The sequence below is a fragment of the Lissotriton helveticus genome, chromosome 3_1, assembly GCF_964261635.1.
Source record: "Lissotriton helveticus chromosome 3_1, aLisHel1.1, whole genome shotgun sequence".
Classification (NCBI taxonomy): domain Eukaryota; kingdom Metazoa; phylum Chordata; class Amphibia; order Caudata; family Salamandridae; genus Lissotriton; species Lissotriton helveticus.
In genome coordinates, this window is record NC_136061.1 from 1,690,997,595 (window position 1) to 1,691,019,214 (window position 21,620).

The window sequence follows — 21,620 nt, forward strand, 5'->3', positions numbered from 1 at the left end:
TGTCCACCATCTCTGGGTTAGGAGATGGTGGACGTACACCGCAAACTGAATCAGATTAAAGGACGACCTGGTCCATGCAGGATACTAACATCTGATTGTTTACATTTCCTATTCTTAAGCCAAAGATTGAGCTTACAACAACTAAGGTACCTTGTAAATACAAGTCAATGGTTGTGTGATATCAAACAATACATCTATAAAATCAAGCCCTGAAGAAATCTTGTGAAAGGAGACGAAATGTGTTGGCAATACTGATGTGAATGTTTTCTCTTTCTATGTGTTCTGCAGGGCATATTTCTCCTTATTATGCCTCACCTTGGAAAGCTTAGTATTTTGATGCATTCCTAGTTTTACTAAACCTGGGAATGCTCTGAAATCAATGGGTGGATGAGAGGGTTCACCCACGCTCCACCCATGGAACGCCGCCCAGGGCAGAGTAACGCAAGGCCGTGACTTGAGCTGTCTTGCATTACTCCAGGTTTATGCAGAGCTGTACAATGTGGCTTTGCATGACTTAGTAAATATCACTGAATCCTTTGCATTGCCTTGTGCGATGCAAAGCAAATGCAAGGGCTTTGTAAATCTGTGCCCTGGTTTGCATACCAAAGGATGTTGACTCAGTCACGAAAAGACTACTTACAGATCTTTAAATAACCATGAAACTTCCATCATTGGTTTTCTCCAGTGAAGCAACACCTGTTAAAGCCTACGTATTATTTTATTCGATATGCCTCACTAAAGAAGAATGTCAAGTTATGTACGGGATAGATTTTATTTCACTAGACAATACAACGAAGTGGATGTATTTTGTTTATTCCCAGAATGTTATTTCAGACATTATTTCACATGGCTGTGTTGTTCAATAACACTGAAATTAATTCCCTACTACTAGTGCATTACATTGAAATTTAGAAGTGCTGGCATTCACTATTTAGAATACTTGTTAGCTCTTGAGAAGTGCCAAGACTCTCCCTTTAAATATATTGCAGCAGTGCTGAGAAGTGCAGGCACTCTCCCTTGTAAATTAAAGAAGTGCAGGCACTCAGTACTGAAAACTACCTGCCCATTTAAAGCACAGCGCTGCTCCTCTGCAACACCACTATGTTAAGACCAACCACGTAATGACATATGCAAAGGCACTATTGTAGTGTAGACAATAAGGATAAAAAAGACCAACATATGTATACAGTCAATACCCTTGTACTCCATGTTTCATTCCCGACTGTAATGTTTTTCTGACTATAATTGTTAATAGTTTGATTGAGATGGTGAAACACGAACAATTGTAGGCCTATTCTGGATAAACATAGTTGTCAGGGCAATTTGACGATTAGCTTTTGATTTGCAAGTAATCCAATTAGGCATACCCCTGTTGTCTATTAAAAAATGTTTCTCGGTTTATGAAACTGTTAATGTGGAAATGCCGTTCATACACTTCAGCAATAATAAAGACTGTATCTTGTTTGTATTTCCAGACTGGGAAATACAAAACATGGCTTTTTGTTGCCAATTGAGATTAGCCTTTTAAATGTTGCTTCTAGGAATGCTGGAAAGTCTCCATTATCGTATAAAAAACATTCCAGAATTCTTGCTATGGAAGAAACTCGAATCGAAAGCCAACCTAAATTCAATAGTAGAAAAATCACCCTAAATGCAAAAGCATTGGGAGCCTAATTTAATTAAACTTTGTAATATGTCCAAATATTTGCTGTGAGCTGCATGATATTGGTGAAAACATATTTATTCCAAGAACATATTATGATGAAATGTAATAAGGAAAAAGGGGTTAAGTGAAATTACATAATAAACTGAAAAATAAAAGAAGAGCATAAAGACTTAAATAGCAATGAACTGTGATTAACTTTTCACTGCCATTCATTTTGATAACAAGAGCCCTGCTGTGGTGAATTTGAACCAGACATACTCGACACAAATTAGGTGTGCCTCTTTTGGAAAATGGCCCTTTCTGAAGGTTCAACCCAAACCTTTTGCCTTCCTTCTCCTCTTTTTGCTGATTCCTTTTGTTGGATTTAGGACTCTGAGCTCTTTAACACTGCTGACCCGTGCTAACGTGCAGTTGCTTCCCCAAAAACATGGTAAGATTGGTTTATATACACCTGGTATATTTAATTTACTTGCCAGTTCCTTGTAGAGTGATATACCATATACCCAGGGTCTGTAAATTAAAGGCTACTAGTGGGCCTGCAGCACTGATTGTGCCACGCGACAAGTAGCCCTTCAAACATGTCTCAAGCCTGCGACTGCTGTGCCTGTGTATGCAGTTTAGTGCCATTTCAGCTTGCCCTTTCAAACCCCTTGCCAAACCTTAAACTCCCCTTTTATTACATAAAGGTCACCCCAAAGCAATGCTCTAGGTAGCCCACAGGGAAGGGTGCTGTGTAACTAAAAGGTAGTACATATACTTTTAAGTTTTGAATGCGGTAGCAGTGATAAAAACACAAATTTGTTTTTTAGTACTGTGAGGCCTACTCCTCTCATAGGTTATTATTGGTAATTCCTTAATACACTTTTAAGCTGTAATTCCTGATTGAGAAGGAGTGGCTATGTAATGTTTTATATCTTTAGACTGCTAATGATAATTTTGCTTTACTGGTAAAGTGAGATTTAACATTATTATTTGAAAAATGCGACTTTTAAGAAGAAGAGTTAGACTAGGGCCTGACGGTCCTAGACAAAGTGTGCACTACCTACTAACACTCAACACTGAGTGTGTTTCAAATTATACTGCAATTGTAATACAATGTTGAAAACTTCTGGAAAGTAATCAATATAAACACAGATCAAAAAAAATCAATAAATCCAGAAAATCAGAATTAAGTTTTAATTCCATCCAACGTAGTTCAATGCTTCTTGTATTCAAAAGCACGATTCATAAATGATGTACAGCTTCAATGTACATTATACTGTCTTAATAAACTTGAAGATATCTGTTCCCAATGCATTTAGGGTGTGTCATACGCCCTTCTTCTGGGGAAATATACAACAAACATATGCACAATGAATTAACAAATATAACTTCTCATTTTAAAATAATGCTAATTAGCCTCTCAGTGTTTGGAAGGAGGAAACAAAGTAAATGATAAAACCTGAGAATAAAGCTGGTTTTGAAGCGACTCGGTAACTGATGTAATCAACCTTGTGGAGTTAATATAGGAATCATTTTTGGTGGATACAGAAAAAAGAAGAAAAGAAAAAAGTAACCACGCCACCTTTTCAGTGAACCGAATAACAGTCGGTGCTAGTGTAGTTAGTATTAATTCATACTGACCTAGTTGTAGTAGATTCCACTTATATATAGTGCTCACTAACTGTAGTAATATATCATGTACCTTCACACATCCCAAAGTTTCAGCCGTTGCTCTCAGATTACTAGTAATGTTGGAGTTGGACGAATACAGTGCCTCTCGAAATGGAATCCTGTATACAATCTCAAATGCACTAAACTGAGTGCACGGCAGCTGTTACACTACACGACTTTTAGAAAGTTGGCATTTCCCTGCTCTGAAATCTCTGTGTGTCTGCAGCCCATCTTTAGTAAACGTCTGGGTGGGTGACAGCTTGACTTTGTGCTTTCCTTCTAGACAGCCACACACAAAGGGAGAATAGATGTGTCCGAGTGACTATCTGCATCCTGATGGCTCATTTTGGGCAGGATGGGAGGGAGGAGCTGACACTTGCACCTGATTAGGCAGTGTCCTGTCCCCACACAAAGGGTTGGTTACTCCCTACAGACAGTCTGAAGCCTTTGCTGGGTAGAAATACCTTTTGTGCATTTCCATGACCCTTCTTTGTAGTCACCCACCCTTCAAAGGCACAACTGGGTATGATCACATGGGCCTCTGACCCCACCAAACCAGACACTTCGGGACCTGTAAAGAACCTCTGTCAGAAGGACTGCTGTGCTGCTACAAGGATTGTCACTCTACTGGACTGCTGATATGGAAGGCCTGCTTTTACTGCTCTGCTGCCCTGTTACCTGCTGGTCTCTGAAGCTGCTGAGAGAAAAATGTAATCTGCCTTTCAACCAAAGTAATCTCCAAGGGCTTGTTGTCTTGTCTCCTGTTGCTTGAGACTCAGGGCAATCAATGTCTCTACCCCTGCTCCTGTGCCTGTTTCATTGGAAGTGGACCCAGATACCTGCACCAGAGAAATTAACGCATGTCCTGTCTGCGTGTAGAGAAACCGGTACATCGACCCTGTTGTGGGAGCAGAATTGTTGCATTACATTGGAACTAGCACTTCGCCTCCAGAAACTGATGCATTGGAACCATGGATCGCCGCAGCAGCAGTATGGCAAGATTGAAGCATGCCATTGACTGCGCCCAAAACCCGGTGTATTGCACTCAGAACCAACATCTCTTTGCTTCAGAGCTCCATCTTCAGAACCAACACATAGCCATCACTGCATGGAGATAAATTACCCCGTCTGAGGGGGCCGACATTGTTCATCTGCACCCTGCACTTCACTGTTGCGACCAGAATCAAGGTACTTTGTTTCCCAGCCTATGTGGCTCCTGTCCCGGGCCTGCACTGCATTGTGGTCAGCCTAAACTTTTTACTTTGCCCCAGTCCTGCGTGACCAGATAACTCTCTGAAGCGCTTATTGCTTCTAAGCACTAAGAAACATTTTATTCTTTAAAAATGCATATCTTGATTTCTACAAATTAGATTTGTATTGTTTTGGTCTGGATTTATTTATACAATTATTGTCTATTTTTCCAAACATGTGTGGAGTCTTTTTGTGGTGTTTTCATTGTGGTATTGTGTGTTGTAAAATTATTCATACATTGCATCTTTAGAAAAGCCTGAGTTCTCTGTGCCAAGCTACCAGAGGGTGAGCTCAGGTTATCTTTTAGGGTGTATATGACTTACTCTGACTATGATTGTGGTTCCTGCTTGGATAGGATGCATTCCTCTGCCAACCAGAAGCCCAATTTTTAGAGATGAGATATCCTGCCCTATCTCAACAATTTCACATACTCTGCACTACCAGCACAACAAATCAGTATAAGGAAGCCTTTTCTGAAAAATTAAACAACGGTAAAACAACAACTAAGAGTCTTTGTCAGCAAGCAAAAACAGCTTCATGGTTAATTCTTCAAGCAGCTATGTATAACTAAATAAATTGATGTGTCGAATCATCAAATTTCAAAGTTTTATTCAACAACTTTGCAGTAAACTCCAATTTGTCTTTGTCAACTATCTCCATTTCCAACAAAAAAACATAATTTTTCTTGATAAAGTCACATGTGGCAGTGAACATCCGGTCATGGGACTACGGCATCGCAGCATACGGCAGAGAATTTCAGGCCACAATATTGACAGCCAGCAACACTACTGCTTCCATTCAATACTGCATATTTTATTTATGAATATTTCTGCCATGGAATAAACATCTGCTTGAAAGATAAACATTGATATGTCACCTAATACGTCAAGATCCAGCAATCAATGTCTACTTTCTAAATGTTATGATAGGTTTACTCCCATGATGAACATATGTCTCGCAGTCATAGGTCCCAATTGCTGATACGTTCTAAGCCTTGATGCAAGCTGATGTTGACCATATCCATGAGGACACATTCAGAAGAGTTGGAAATGGCCCTTTTTGCAGGGTCACCACCAAACCTTTTGCTAGTGCCAGTGCTAAAGTACATGGGCTGTATGCTTTAAACATGGTAACATTGGCATTCCACAATTGGCATATTTAATGTATTTATATGTCTCTAGTAAAAGACGCTACATGTGTCCTAAGCCCTGTAAATTAAATGCTTATGGTGGCACTGCAGCACTGATAGTGCCACCCACTTTAGTACCCCTTTAAACATGTCTCACTCATGCCATTGCAGAGCCTGTGTGTGCAGTTTTAAACTGCCATGCTGTCCTGACAAGTTAACCCTTTTGCCAGGCCCAAACCTTCCTTTTTAATACATATGTCACCACTAAGGAAGGCTCTGGACAGTCCAAAGGCAGGGTGCAGTATATTTCAAAAGTAGGACATGCACTTTAAGTTTTACATGTCCTGGTAGTGAAAAACTCTTAAATTCATGTTTCTCTTCTGCAGGGCCTATATCTCCTATAGGTTAACATTGTGATTACCTTATTACATCTTATAGGTGTAATTTCCAATTGGGAAGAGATGGGACTCCCATGTTTAGTGTCTCTGGAATCACAATTTTAAATCCTAACTTATGGTGAAGTTAGATTTACATTTTAATTCTGAAAATGCCACTTTGAGAAAGTTGGCATTTTCTTGCTTTAGCTATTTGGTGCCTTCTGCCTGTCTCAGAATTCATGTCTGGGGGTGACAGCTGGGCTTTGTACATTTCTTCTAGACACCCACACACAAAGGGAGCTTAAGTGAAACTGACCGGCCATCCCATCCTGATTAGCCATCCTGAGTGGGATGGGAGGGAGTGCCGGTGTCCCGTTCCTGTACAACGGACTTCATACCCCCTGTAGTCAGTCTGGAGCCAGAGCACGAAGGGCATTTCAAAGGCCTCTCTTTAAAATATCCCCTACTTCAAAGACACAACAATGTATAAGTACTAGGCCCTTTACAATATCAACTGAGTACACTTCTGGACCTGAAGATATTCTTCTAGGAAAAAGGACTGCTGGTCTGCTGAAAACACTATCACTCTGCTGGACTCCTGCTGTGCTGTGCTGACAAGCTGCCTGCTGCCCTCCTTGCCTGGGAGTGAGAAGGACTGGACCTGCATATCTACAACTCAGAAACAAAGTTACTCCAAGGGCTTGCTGGTCTACCTCCTGTTGGAAGCCAGGGACATCAAAGGCTTCAATCCATTCATCCAGAGCACCTGGACTCTGTCATCTGAGCATCTTGTCTTTCCAAGTGGTGCAAATCCAGTCCAGGGCTCTTGGAAGTGGGTATAATGTGCTGCAACTTCCTAAACTTAGACATCGCTGTCATTGTGTGGCTCGAAACTGGTGCATCTCCCTTGACGCCAAAAGCATTGCCTCTTCCGCAAGGACCGAAGACATTGCATCACCGACTGCGTGGCGCATTACCTTCAGTACTCTACACATCTTCGAATTTCATGGCTTGACGACGACACACCACCTACAACTTGGGGTTTGACGACGATGCATCTCTGACTTGTGTGGATGAGACCCAGTGCATAGCCTACATCCGAAGGGATTCATGGTGATGCATTGCCTCCTCCTCTTGTTGTATCTTGTCCTCGACGTGGACACAACCGTGAACCAAGGTACTGTTTCAGCTGGCAAAGGCTACTCCCTGTATTCAGCCCACGCTCCATCGCAGTCCACGTGAACATTTGCGTTTGTCCTAGTCTAGCGTGCCCAGATAGCCCTGGTTGTCACTTTATGCTTTTGAGCACTACATTTCAGTTAAATCTTTAAAAGTTCATAGCTTTAGTTCAACTAATTGGATTTTTGTCATTTTGGTCTTGTTTTGTTTATTAAATTAGGCTTTCTTTTTCTAACCAGGTGTAGTATATTTTTGTGTTGGGTTTTCACTGTTTTACTGTTTGAAGTGTTTCACAAATACGTTACGCATTGCCTCTTAACAAAGCCTGACTGCTCTGTGCCAAGCTACAAGAGGGTAGTATTTATGCAGCAATTCACACAGTCATAAAGTTAAATAAAGCACATGAAAAATCCTACACAAATACAGAGAAAATAGAGTACAATTAATGAAATTATTTAACAACAAAAATCCAATCAGTAGAAATGTTAAAGCTGGAAGGTAAAATAGCGACAAAAAGCACAAAGCGCCAAGTGTGGTTTTCCGATCGCACGGGCCAGGACAAAGTCACAAAATCAGGCTGAACATGATGAAGCATGGGCCGAAAAAAGGAACCAAGTTAGGACAGCTGAACAAGAGTACCTTAGATCCTGATGCGGAGCGTTGTCAGGGCCTGCATCAAAGATATGTTTTGCAGCTGAGGCAATGTAAGCTCTGGTAGTAAGATGCATCGAGATTATCCCTTGGCACTAGCTAGAATGGGGATTTTCTTAGTACCCCAACCTGAGCTATTAGGTTCTTCACATTTGAGTATGTCCACAGGAGGTAGTAATTTCAGTGATAGATATACATTTTTTTATTTTAAAATAACAGACAATATAAATCTTAGTACATGTACAAATGTTAAAACCAGCGACACCGAATGTGTCTACAATAAAAACCTATTACACATTTCTAGACATAATCATCATATTTAAAAAACAAAATTTGTTAAAATACAATTTATGATTACACAGATATCAATTCAGTTTAGAACAGTTTTACAAAAAAGGGGGGAGAGACAAACACAGACATTTACTATTGTTCATTTAGGTGTGCACATCTCGGGACCTGGGTTTGTACAAAATCAGAACCTGGACTTTTTTGTTTCTTATTTAGTCTAAGGGACAGACTCCCACTGACAAATATATAATCATGTCAGGCCTGTATAAATAGTATTAGGCTGATACAATGTGAAGTAGTGTCCAAAAACACTTACAATACTATGTTTACCTACAGGAAAGGATAATCACAACGGCAACCAACCAGTGCCAAGAATATTGGAGAGACCGATAAAAATTGTCTTGATAAAGATGGCGGCATATCTGTAAAAGTCATCGAAACGCGTCGACGCAACTATTTGCACAATCGAAAGACCAAAAATCTACCTGCAGACTAAATAAGAAACAAAAAAGTCCAGGTTCTGATTTTGTACAAACCCAGGTCCCGAGATGTGCACACGTAAATGACCAATAGTAAATGTCTGTGTTTGTCTCTCCCCCCTTTTTTGTAAAACTGTTCTAAACTGAATTGATATCTGTGTAATCATAAATTGTATTTTAACAAATTTTGTTTTTTAAATATGATGATTATGTCTAGAAATGTGTAATAGGTTTTTATTGTAGACACATTCGGTGTCGCTGGTTTTAACATTTGTACATGTACTAAGATTTATATTGTCTGTTATTTTAAAATAAAAAAAATTATATCTATCACTGAAATTACTATCTCCTGTGGACATACTCAAATGTGAAGAACCTAATAGCTCAGGTTGGGGTACTAAGAAAATCCCCATTCTAGCTAGTGCCAAGGGATAACCTCCTTTTTCTACTTTTAAAGTACCCTACTCCCCTGGTTCACAAAGGGGTCTCTCTCTCACCTAGACATATAAGTAAGATGCATCGCACAGCATCGATTCCAGGATGCTGTGTGGCTGTGATGTGAGGTCCTGCATTGTCATCAAGGATGTCATCAATGAGGGGCTTGTGCTGGGAAGTCCTGCGTCAAAGATGTATCAAGCATCAGCTAGTTCCGGAGCAGTGGCATGGCTGCAGGTGCTTCGGGGCACTGCAGGGCATTATTGCAGAACTACAGTGCCGGCGGGCGCACAGGGTAAAGCTCCTGTCATTGGACACCTGCGCTGGCACCCAGGGGTCAGCAGGACATCTGTTGAATTTTCAGCTTGGGCTCCTCACTCCCTCCATTCCTGCCGCCCTCTTTCAGAGTGAATCAGTAGAATGTGTCACTGATGAAACTATCAGTAGTGCTGATTGCTGATTAATTATAATACCACAGGCAGGAGTGGCAGAATGTATTAGTAATTCCTCCAATTCGGACAGCAGAGTTAAAACTTACACCCTCCCCTACAAGTGACTTTGTCCCATTCCAGCACCACAAGATACTTTCAGTGGCCCCTTAGGTGCTACTTCTACCTAAATTTTTTAAATGACATCATCATGTGTCATCACTGAGGATACTGACAACGAGGAACTTGCAATGCAAAGACCTATATCAGGGATGTGTTGCACTGCAGTTCGGATGCAGTGTTTTTGGAGGCTATGTGTTGTGCTGCTGTCCAGATGCGGAGTTTTGGAAGGTGATGTGTCGTGCTGCATTGGTTCTGCTGGGACCACAGCTGGGCTGGCGGAGAATCTTCAGGCCCACTTCTAAGGGTCCAGGACAGGTAGCACCACTTGGGAGGGTAGGGCTCACAGCCGGCAGAGTCCTGGTGCTAGGTTCAAAGTCGTTGGAGACTGTTTTGTCTAAATAACTTTGATCATGAGGTCAGTCAACTAGCCTCGGAGTCACTCTGATGGTCCTGGGTTCAAGATGCAGGTTCAGTCCTTCTCACTCTGGCAGGAGGGCAGCAGAGTAGCAGAGTGGCACTCCTTGCAGAAAAGCACAACATCAATTCTTCTGGGTCTTCCAGATGTCCAAGTGTGTACTGAACAGTTTGCTTTGAGGGTGAAATAATTATACCTGGTGCCCACTTAGATGTACAAGAAGGTTCTGGAGAGATCTGACCCAGAGATTTTTGGAACATCCTGCCTCCCTGCCCTGTCCCCTGATTGTCTGGGGTCATAATGGACTAATGTCAAACCCTTTGTGATAGTGCTCAGGCAGAACCTCTGTGATATGCAATTATGGTAGGCGACAGTTCTTCCCCCTCATCAAATTAGAGAGGGCCCATCCTGCGAAGACTTATGGCCATTTGTTCCACTGTTTGGGAGCAATAGACAAACACAAGTTGCAAGCTACAGCTAGTCAAGTGATCCAGTAACCAAGCTGCAGGCGCCAAATGGTTAGGACAAGAAACTGCCAGCTTTCTAAAATGCCATTTTCAGAAATATGATTTAAAATCCATACCATTGAAGAAGGCTTTACATTAAAATCTTTAAACACCAAACTCAATGTTCCTACCTGCTCTTAATTGAAAGTTACCACTTATTAAATGCAATAAGGCAGCTCTAAAGTTATCCTATGGGAGAAATAGAACCAGCATTAGTGAAAAATTGATTTAGGAGCTGTTCACCACTGGGACCTGTAAAACTTGAAAATACATGTCCAGATTTTTACATACACTGCACTCTTCCTTCTGGGGTGTGTAAAGCCTACCTTAGGAATGACGTTTATGTAATAAAAGGGGAGGTGTGGGCCTGGCAAGAGGATTATCTTAGCAAGCACAACAAAATGATGGAAGGAGTGCTGAAACCATTCAACCACTCACCACCAGTCAAGAGATCTGGGTTTTATCCATCATTCTTTTGCTCACCCATAGACATTAAAATCTCAATACTTCGGAGCATATTTACAAGCCCCTTGTGCTGCCAGTGCATCACTTTTGTTGATGCACCGGCTGCGCAGTTTGGTGCTCCATATTTAGAAGGACACGTAAAGCCACCCTATATGACTTTTCATGTAATACGGCCCCTTTTCACTCAGCACTTTACGTGAAAGGGGGGTGCATGGGTGTTCCCTGGTAACAACCATGGATTGTTCCTCATTCCCAGATTTACAACGTTTCGTAAACTTTGGAATGTGTCAGAATCCTATGCCTAACCAGGGGAGGGGAAATACTTTTTTTTCTCATTGTTTCTTTCCTCTTTCTATGTGTGCAACATGCATAAAATGAGAAAAACACCTCTCGAGATTGTTTTTGTGCTGTAAGGTGTCCTTTCCTGCACAAAAACAATCCTCCCCGCAATGCAGGCACCCTTTCAACATGGTGCCAGGAGGGTGCCTGCATTGGGGTACTTCATATTGTTGTAACTATAACGCATCCTCGTGCTTTGAAATCATCACAGCATGGCACAGCTAAATGGCTTGCGGCACTGCGCTGCGTTCCTTTCTTGTAAATAAGGCTTTTACTTTTTTGTCTGAAGGCTGAAATTATATTGCCCAACATACAATTTAACTGGTGACAAATGCTGTGCTTTGGAGGAAACAGCTGTACGAAAATCCAACAGTTCCTTCTTTTTGGCTAACACAGCATACAGCTGAGTCTCTACAAGTTGTTAAAGATTCACAGTGACGATGCACAAGTAGTCATTCAGACAGGCGATGCAACGATCCCTTCGGGGACCTCGAGAAATCAGAAATAGCAATCTTGTCAAAATATATTTTCACATCTATAATGCCAATATAGAAAAAACGAAAAATTAATATTGAGCAACTGCCATTCTTAGACCAGCTGTTCATGTCAGATCACCCAGCACTCCGCGTCTTCTATTCCTCTTGTTTCTGCTATCTCTGTCTATTACCTCTCACACGTCATACAGTCAACTATTAGTTACTGAGATGCGATAATGGGAGTGAAAAGAAAATTGCAGTGTTCCTCGAGTAAAGGTTTGTGTTTTCCATCACATAATTCAATGTGTTGAATTTGGAATACACTTTAGGCGTGAGAAGATGCGATGTTTACAGGCACACGTAAAGTCACGCAGGGTGGCTTTAGGTGTCCTTGTAAAATGTCGGCAGCAGGTTGCGCCGTCGGTGGGTCACGCAACATGACGTAACGGCAGCGCAAGAGGATTGAAAATAAGGCCCTTTTCTTTTTTTAATTGCACGTGTGCATCATCCTAAAATTTAACATATCAGTATAACCGTTATTTATTCTCAACAAACTGTATGCTTGTGCAACTAACCCCAATTTCTATGAGGAAAGGTGATAACCAAAACCTATCACACTTGGAAAAGGCAGAATGAAAGTGGCTCGAGATCAACGTTCTCCTATAAAAAGAAGTGCTGTTTAAAAGTAATGTCAGGACTTAAATACGTCACTGCGGAGCTGTGCGGTAATGAAGATTGGCACCAGGGGATGCAGCAATTCATAGATTCCCCGAGTACCGTGACAGACAACTGAATGAAACACATTGGATACACTCCTGACCATTTCCTCTCATGTATACCCCCCTGCTTTCAGGAATTTTACCCGCTCTACAATATGTGAGAAAAAAAGATATCATAGAGGGCATCTGTGATATTGCCACTGCACCCCATTAAATCAGTCTATTCCCTCACAGTAGTTCTATAAACAAAGGGCCTCATTTATGAAAAGTGACGCATCGCTGCGTGCAAACAACGATGCGTCACTTTTCATTGCGCCCTCCTTGCGACACCAATCATTACGCAAGGAGTTACAGACTGACGTATCTGTATGGCGCAAAAGTGACGCATTGCATTGCAAGTCCCATGTTGTTAGTGCCTGCTTCATGGCAGGTGTAAGATTTTGACGCAATAGCGGGCAAGAAATGGCGCAGTGAAATCTTATAGATTTCACTGCGTCACTTCCATGACCCTTTCTTGCGTCAAAACGCCCCCCTTGCATACATTATACCTAGATGTGTCACTTTGTAAATATGGAGCAACAAGGCGCATTTTTTACGCCACTGGTGCATCACAAAAGGTGACGCACCGGCAGCGTAAAAGTGACGCACAGCCTCATAATTGAGGCCCAAAGTACTTTGATGTGATCACAAGGCAACATGGTCTGCCCTATATAAGCACCGCTGTGAATACATATATGATTCCTTCTATGGAGGAAGAACGCCTGGTACAGATATCAATCCAATATATTGCTGGCTGAAAACGTGATTGGCTGATCAATCTTGTCACTTCACTGATATGACTAAAAGAGGATGGCAGTGATGTTTGGTGTAACTGTATGTCACTGACGAAAGTGTCCCAAATACATACCCTACGCAATCATACAACGCTTCTACGTTTTTTTCTTGATCATGTGAGTATAGAACTTAAGCGCATTTATATTTGAAAAAGTCCCCTGCTTGTTCAGTGGTTAACAACAGAAGGTTCTTCGTTCACTTATACGTCCTTGACATTTTCTAGTGAACGAAATATATAGAACTATTCCTATACCATAGAATGTTTCCTTGAAAACGTGCCTGAACCACGACCTGTGCTTCACACAAACAATGGAGTGAAATAGACTGTTCTGAATGATAATTGTTCTATCCACAGGTCAGCATCATATTAAGAAGAGGTAAAGAATCCTTCTTACGAGTAGTTTGCTTCTCAAGTCTGTGGTTGTGTTTTGAGCGCTATTGTTTTTTTGCTGGCTATATCTGTGATTATATGGCAGGGGGTTTTATTGTGTCACATTTGTGATCTTGTGCTGAGTAGTTTTTGTTTGTTAGGCTTAAATGCAATTGTGATTTGAGTGTTTTTATCTCCTTTATGTGACTGCACAATAATAGGTCATTTTTTTTTTACAATCTACAGGCCTCATTCACAACGCTCTGTGTAGTTGTGTCTTATCCTTGACTGAACATGACATAATACTGAATTTCTAGGAGTATACAGCACTCACTTACTCGGAAGGTCTGTGAATAAGCACCTTAACCCTTACAGACACCACTTTTTCCTAGTATATATGAGGATAGGGATGGTTTTCACTAGCTTTTGGACTCACCTTGATATTAGTGTCTCCGACGTTACAGCATCTTCACACTGTTATTGATTGGCAACATTATGTTATGATACCATGACCAGTGCAATGGGGTAGTATTGATTTCCTTCCTCAGCCTAACCTTTGAATTTCATTTGCTAAAACTACCTTAAGTGGCCTACCCCCATTACGCAAGGGCAATGGTAGAGCACGGTGGGGATTGTCTGTAGGTCTTGACATATGACCAGGCCATGCATAAAACCTCCCATGGGTAGCCAATCCACGTTGAGCACAACTTTAGGATGTTCACAGCTGTTTTAGTCTGCGGGGGCCTGGCCTTCACCAGTACCTGTTTCGGAAGATTTAGGAGGAGGCAAACTCCTCACTGCACACATCCTTCTGCCTTGCACAGCCTGCAGCCAGACGCTGCACTTAATAATTTGTGGTCACCCATACCCCTCTGTATATAGTCGTCAGCCATGTGCATCAGGAGTCAACTCCTGCTGCATACAGTCCTAGATGGAAATATTGGACCAGTTTTGCAGGTGAGCCATCAAGCGATGGGTGAGAGACAAAGGGAGTGAGAAATTGGGTGGTTGGTTGAGGGAGTGTTAGCCCTTCTCAAGCAACAGCCACACTCCTTGTGAGGGTGAAGCACAAAAAGTCACTAAATTAACCTGTGCTTTACTCTCTGAAAACTTGACACAAAAGCAGTCAAGCTTAACTTTGAGGCAATGTGTAGAGTATTTATGCAACACTTGAACAGTAATAAAGCGAAAATACAACACAAGAAAAACTCCACACTAATTTAGAAAGGAAACAAGTAAATGTTAACAAATTATTTGAGACCGAAACAACAAAAATCCAGTTGGAAGAACTGGAGAAAGTACATTTTAAAGAATAATGTAGAAGTAGCGCCAAAAGGTGCAAAGCACCCACTGAGAGTATCTTATCGTGCTGGACCTGGACAAAGTCACAAGTAGAGGTGGCCGTAATTTTTTTATTCCACCAGCAGAATTGGAGGAATGTAGTTATTCTGCGTTACACTTGTATCACAGAATTACTAATAAATTCCGCTGACCCACCAGCGGAATTAATCATTCAGCAATCAGCACTAATGATAATTTCTTCAACAACACATTCTAATGATTCACCCCGAAAGAAGGCAGCAGGGACAGAGGGAGTGGGGGAGCCTAATCTGAAAATTCAACAGATGCGCGGCTGATCCCTTGGTGTCAGTGCGGGTGACCGATGACAGGAGCTAAACTTAAACAAAACACTGATACAGCACTTACACTATAAACAGGAGATTTCAGTCACAGTGTATTCTGCTCTTTTTACCCCGAGCACTTGTGTGCTTGCGGGCATTTTATTTATACAATACTGCCTTGTAGTGCCCGAAGCGCCGGCAGCCATGCCGCAATGTACACCGCAACCCGGAAACCAAATGTGCCTTGTCAATATTATATCATGGCCGTGCTGCTAGATGTCTGCCAAGTAGGTGGCTTTTTAGAGCGCCAGAAGCAAACCCAAATTATAGGAGCAGTATGACTTCTATGGGGCATCATCAAAGATGCACAAGTTAAGGTTTGATATAGCATATAAGCTTGGCATTGACCCTGCTTCTAAGCAATCCATCATGTGGCAGTTAACACTCACGCTATATTGCAGTTGGATAATTGTGTATCAAAAAATACGGTTTAATGTATTTTGACGAGTTTTCCAGTTGGTTTACTCGAGTCATTTCGGGTGAAAGTCCATACGCAGGTCCCCTGGGTCGATGTCAGGAATGTGCCATTCACCATAGCTCTTATAAGGTCCTTTCACTAGGTTGGAGACATTGTAGTCGAATCCTAAACCGACACTGAGCTCGGAGAAATAAGTTTCAGGAGCTCTTCTTTCAGAAAGCACCAGACTGTGACACCAGTATTATTTTTTATACCCAAAAATAGTGAGAAATCATTTTTACTTTCTAGATTTTTATTGGAACAGTATGACCATGGCCTATGTTTTTCTTATTTCACGGCCTCCGTGTTTTTACCACCCTTATTCTCTGTATGTAAAACATATTTCACCTTGTTCAGGTCATTGGGCGCAATGGCAGAACAACAGCCCAACAGTGAATTTGTACAACTATGTACTCACATTATTTTATGGTCCGCTTTGCAGGGTCCCGGCTTCCTGGGTATGTTACCGGTTCTACACGGGTCTCACCAGTCTCTTCTAATTACGTTTAGAGACGGTTATAAATGTATTATTTTTGGGTCAGTAGTCTTACATAAAATTACTATCTCATTCAAATCCTCATAGAGCGACAGCGGGATGTCGTTGGTGTTGGAGTTGGGGGTTGGAGAGTTCCTTCACGATGTGGAAGAGCTCCTTGCTATTGTGTGCATTGTTGTCGAGGTGGTCTTTGAAGAAAGTCCTCTTGGCCGCCCTGATGAGGTGGTGGTGGTTGCGGATGGCGTCCTTGTGTGCTGAGTGGCTGTCCGGAGTTTGTTCACTGTGCAATTTCTTCTCTAGTTTCCGGCAGGTTTGCTTGGAGGCTACTCGATCCAGCGTCTGAGGCTGTGGGCAGCATCGTCGGTGTTGGGGGGGTTTGGTGGGTGGGCTGAGAGTCAGGTTTGCGTGTAGTTGGTCTTCGGTGATTTTGCTCCAGCAGCGGCAGGGGATCTGTTGGGTGCGGTGGTGTGTGGTGGGCTTCTGGAAGGCAAAGTGGATGCAGCGGTGGTCGGTCCAGAGGAGTTCGGCGGTGTGGCTGACGGAGACGTGCTGGCTTGAGGAGAAGACGGGGTTGAGCCTGTGGCCAGCAGGGTGGGTGGGTGTTGTGACGAGTTGCTTCAGTCCGAGGTTGGCGAGGTTTTCGATCATGGCTTGTGGAGTTATTGTCAGTCAGTCAGTCAAAGTACACTTTATTCGATTTTAAAAACATCATAAAAGGCACATAACAATACATACAGAATTAAAATCAACAATTCATTTATGTACAAAATCAGTGCTAAGTCTTGATTAGGCTGTTATGCATCATATATAAAAATACAGAATTAGGGATCAATTAAAACAATGCCATGTTTAGAGTAGGATGTTCAGTGGTACTCGTTTGTTCCTGTTTCTAAATGCTTCTGCTAGGAAACTGGCAACGCTAAAGGTAACGTAAGTATTGCCCAGCATCTGGAGGTAAATTAATGCGGGTCTGACTTGAATAAAGCCAGCCTCCCTCAATACAGGTATCAAATATTTTTCCCTCGCGGCAGTATAGAACCCACAGAACATCATAAAATGCATGGAATCTTGGTTAGAAAATGTATCGCACTCACAGGGGGGTGGGGGCGTCTTCTGGTTTGGCCCACGAATGGTAGTACCCTAAATAATAATGGATCAAATTAAGCCTGAATTTTATTAATAAAAATCTATGGAGAGGTGTCGTGACGAGTTTTAGGTACGGTTCCAGGGAGGGGGTAGTAATTAGCATTGAATATGCTCTTACTGATGGTTTCATTGTTTCCTTCTCCTCTCTGTTTAATCGTACTCTCTCTAAGAAATGATGCTTAATCCATTTTACATCTTCTCTCCTGATGTTAGATGGGGATAAAAAAAGTTCCGGTCTACCTAGGGATTTAAAGCTATCTTTTAGGTAATTCAGCCAAGGTATTTTCATAGCGTGATCCAAGGAAATAACATCCGCCAGAATTGCATGGTTCAGAGTTAGTTCTAAGTTGAGCCATGTCTTTGCCCAAAACAAAAGGGGTGCCAGTGTCAGCTTGTCTGTAATGTAAGGCAAACCCACTTCCTCATGGATAGAAAAGGTGGGAGTGGATTTAGGGACTGATAAAAGTTGTCTAATAAGCCCATTTTCTACCCTTTGTATTTTCTCATGAGTGAAATAGCCCCACAAGGCAGCTCCATAAGTTGCGATGAGAATACACTTGCTGTTGTATACCTTTAAAAGAGCTTCCATCGGCCTGGCCCCCAACCTTTTTGAGAAACCCAACAGGGCAGATGTCGAACGGGCCAAAGATAGACTCTTTGCCTTTATCTGGGGGACCCAAGACCCCCTCTCGTCAAAAAGGACCCCCAGAAAAGGAAAGACTGGACCCTTGATACCACCTCGCCCATACAGGTGAAGATTTTAGATCTAAACTTATTTCTCTGTTGCCCTACTATCATAGAGTGTGATTTTTTAGCGTTGACTCTTAAGTCAAGGTTCTCCATGAAGGAGCCAAAACGGTCCAATAAGGCCTGTAGGCCATTACCGGTGCGCGCAATCAGGACAGCATTATTGTCATTATTGTTCTCAAGGTGAAAGTTCAGGTCTCCGAGGAGGATGTAGTCAGTGGAGGTCAGGGCGTGCATGCTGGTCAAGTTCCCGATGGAGTCGCTTAGCTGGGGGCAGGGTCCGGGGGGTCGGTAGACAAGGGTGCCTCTGAGGGTGGAGTTAGGGTCTGTGCGGATCTGGAAATGCATGTGTTCGGCGGTGCTGAGCGTGTAGTCGGTGCTAGTCGAGACCCTGATGCTGTTCTTGTGGACGATGGTGATTCCTCCTCCGGCTCCGTTGGTGCGGTCTCTGTTGTTGATCTTGTAGCCTTTTGGGATGGCTACGGCCATGTCGGGTGCAGAGGAGTCGTTAAACCAGGTCTCTGTCAGGAATGCGACGTCCGGGGACGTTGTGTCGAGCATGTCCCAGAGCTCGACGGCATGCTTGCGTGCAGAAAGGGTGTTCAGTAGTATGCATCGGAGGTGGTTGGGGTCTTTCTTGGCGGGTGGTTCGTCGGCTCTAAAGGCTGGTGTAGCTACAGTTCGGGCAGGTGAAGGGGCCGTGTGTGCATTTCGGGGCGGCCTTGAAGCAGGTGTGGCTCCGTCCGGAGTTGAGAGCGTGCAGAGTGCTGGCGCCGTAATGGCGGCGGTCGTCGTGGCGGGTGTGGGGGGCCAGGGGTTCTGCATCCACACCATGCACTGCTTATAATCTTGCATATTACATCACTCTTCCAATGTTTAATGGCATAATTGATGACATCTCTGATTAACCAAACCACTGCACTTCAATTTACATCATAAACCAGTAAAGCAGTTAACACATGTAAAGAAGTAATAAATGGAACAGAATCATGTAAATTATAAATTACATGCACATAAGTACATATATATAATGATTATAGTTACTCCCACTGCTTCAGAACACCAAGATTCCTTATGTGAACCAGTACTACTATAGAAAGCCTTCAGCCTGTATACTACTGGTCATGGTGGTTACTCTACCTCCAGAGTCCCAAGACCCTTTAAATGGCCAAGCTGCTAGTACATACAGCCTTCACTCAGTGCAGAACTCTTTACGGAGACCACACTCCTTCCTGATACCCAGGCACCCTTAGGAGGCAAAACTAATATTACACACAGACTTTGCCCTCTGCACAACTGTTCACAGAGAGCTCACTCTTTCCATAAGTACAAACCACCTCAGGTGGTCAAAACCCTACTTGGCAAAACCATTGCAGTGTGTACAACTTTTTAATGGGAGCACAATAACTCCATACTCCCAAGTCATGTTAGCTGGTCAAGCCAATCATTCTCACAATATTTACCCTCTGTACAACTGTTCATAGAGAGCCCACTCCCTGAAGAAACCCAATCCCATAAAGTAGCCAGGCACCCACTAATCACAACCTGCTCCCTAAGTGCAGCTCTTCACTGAGAGCTCATTCCTTCCAGACACACAAACCACATTAGGAGGCCAAGCGTACACTGAATAGTGATACAAAAGATATGGAAAATGTGCTCTGCGTGTAGTTTACTAAATACCTTTCAGTGTAAAAACCATTTTGCAAACGTTCAACACTCATTTGATGATGTCATCAATGATATAATTTCAGATGTCATGAGTGATGTCATCAAATCTAGTAGGAAAGCATGCTTTTTGTCATTTGGTATACATCTGTTGAGTCTTTTTAGAGAAGGAAGCTAGATCATTATACAGAAAGCTTGATTGTTGTCATTTGGTGTGAATGTATAGATGTTACCTTATGTCGTGTTATGTTATGAAAACCTATACAGAGTACATGCATCCAAAGTATTCTTGGCACTCCGAGAACCAGGAAGATGAGAAGAGAGGGGTCAGGCTATTTACAAGCTATCTTAAACAGCCAGGCCTTCAGAGGCTTTCTGAACCTCAGGAAGTTAGGTTCCAGCCTGTTTGTGCAATGGAGAGAGTGCCATAAAACAGCATCCAGGGCAGAGAAGCTTCTGCTGCCTGCTTTCTGTCACCTAAACAGAGGGATTTTAACTGGTGACAAAAGAGGAGTGATCCTCCTAATGTATTTCAATAGGCCAAAGCACCTTGCTGTGGCTGCCTTGACCGAGGGGATCATGGACAGTTGATTGTCTACCACGATGCAAAGGCTTTTGGCAGAGGCCATAGGAACAGGAGGGGCACAAAGCTCATTGGGCCAGTAGGTGTTGGCCCAGAGATCTGTCAGGTGATTGAGAATAGCCAGCTCAGTTTTATCAGTGTTTAGCTTGAGGGAGGTACTGCCCATTCAGGTCCAAATCAACTTTAGGATAGATTGAAATTCCTAGTAGGAATGAGCTGTAACCTCAATCCAGATTATGAGCTGAGATTCATCAGCATAGTAGTATCTACAACCACAACTAGGACATGTGCATCTCTGGTGTGCGGCAGCCAGCGGAACATGTTGATGATTCAACAAAGTGGTTGGGGACTGGGCAGCTTTCGGGGAAGGTATTTGGACCCATTGCATGCAAGATAAAAAAGAAATGAAATCAAATTACTCTTTGTTCTTTCAATTTGTGGGACAGTTGTCGTACGAAAAGTTGAAATCTCCAATGACTAGCAGATGGTTATATGAGGTGCCAAGGCCACAGATTATTGCAGAAAAGGAGAGCCAGTAAATTTGGGAATGTAGTTCAGTGGCCTATACAGGACCATGCACACCAGACCACAAGAGGGAAATGAACTATTTACTGTCATAATTCCAACTTGAGGTATAGCTGTACAGATCATACCAAATTAGCTCAATCAATAGTTCTTTATTCGATGCAAACGATAAGATCTTACAGGCACAGATAAAAATGGGAGAAAACAATATAAAATTCCAATTAATCTTACATTAAAATCAATAGCAGCAATTTTCCTTTAGAATGTTATAGGATTATTTTTGTCTAAGTAACACCAATATGCGTTGTGCAAATGTGCCACATAAGGAATCCTGTACTATTTACACCCTCCTTCCTCTTTTTTTATGCAAGCCCATTAAAAAAAAATAAAGTGCAACCTGACATTGTGTAAAATTCTGACGCTTTAAAATCGGGACAAAGTAGTCATCCCTTTCTTTCCCATAGAGCCCGCAAAACAAAACTAAGTGTAACTCAGTTTGTGTGGAGAGGTTGTCACAAGGGCACAAAATCTAATCT

General features: G+C 42.4%; 1 protein-coding gene across 1 annotated transcript in view; it reads right to left on the bottom strand.

Moving 5' to 3' along the window:
- LRP1B (LDL receptor related protein 1B) overlaps nucleotides 1-21,620 on the bottom strand; it is a 3,812,342-nt gene that overhangs the window by 1,951,464 nt on the left and 1,839,258 nt on the right. The window lies entirely within an intron of this gene.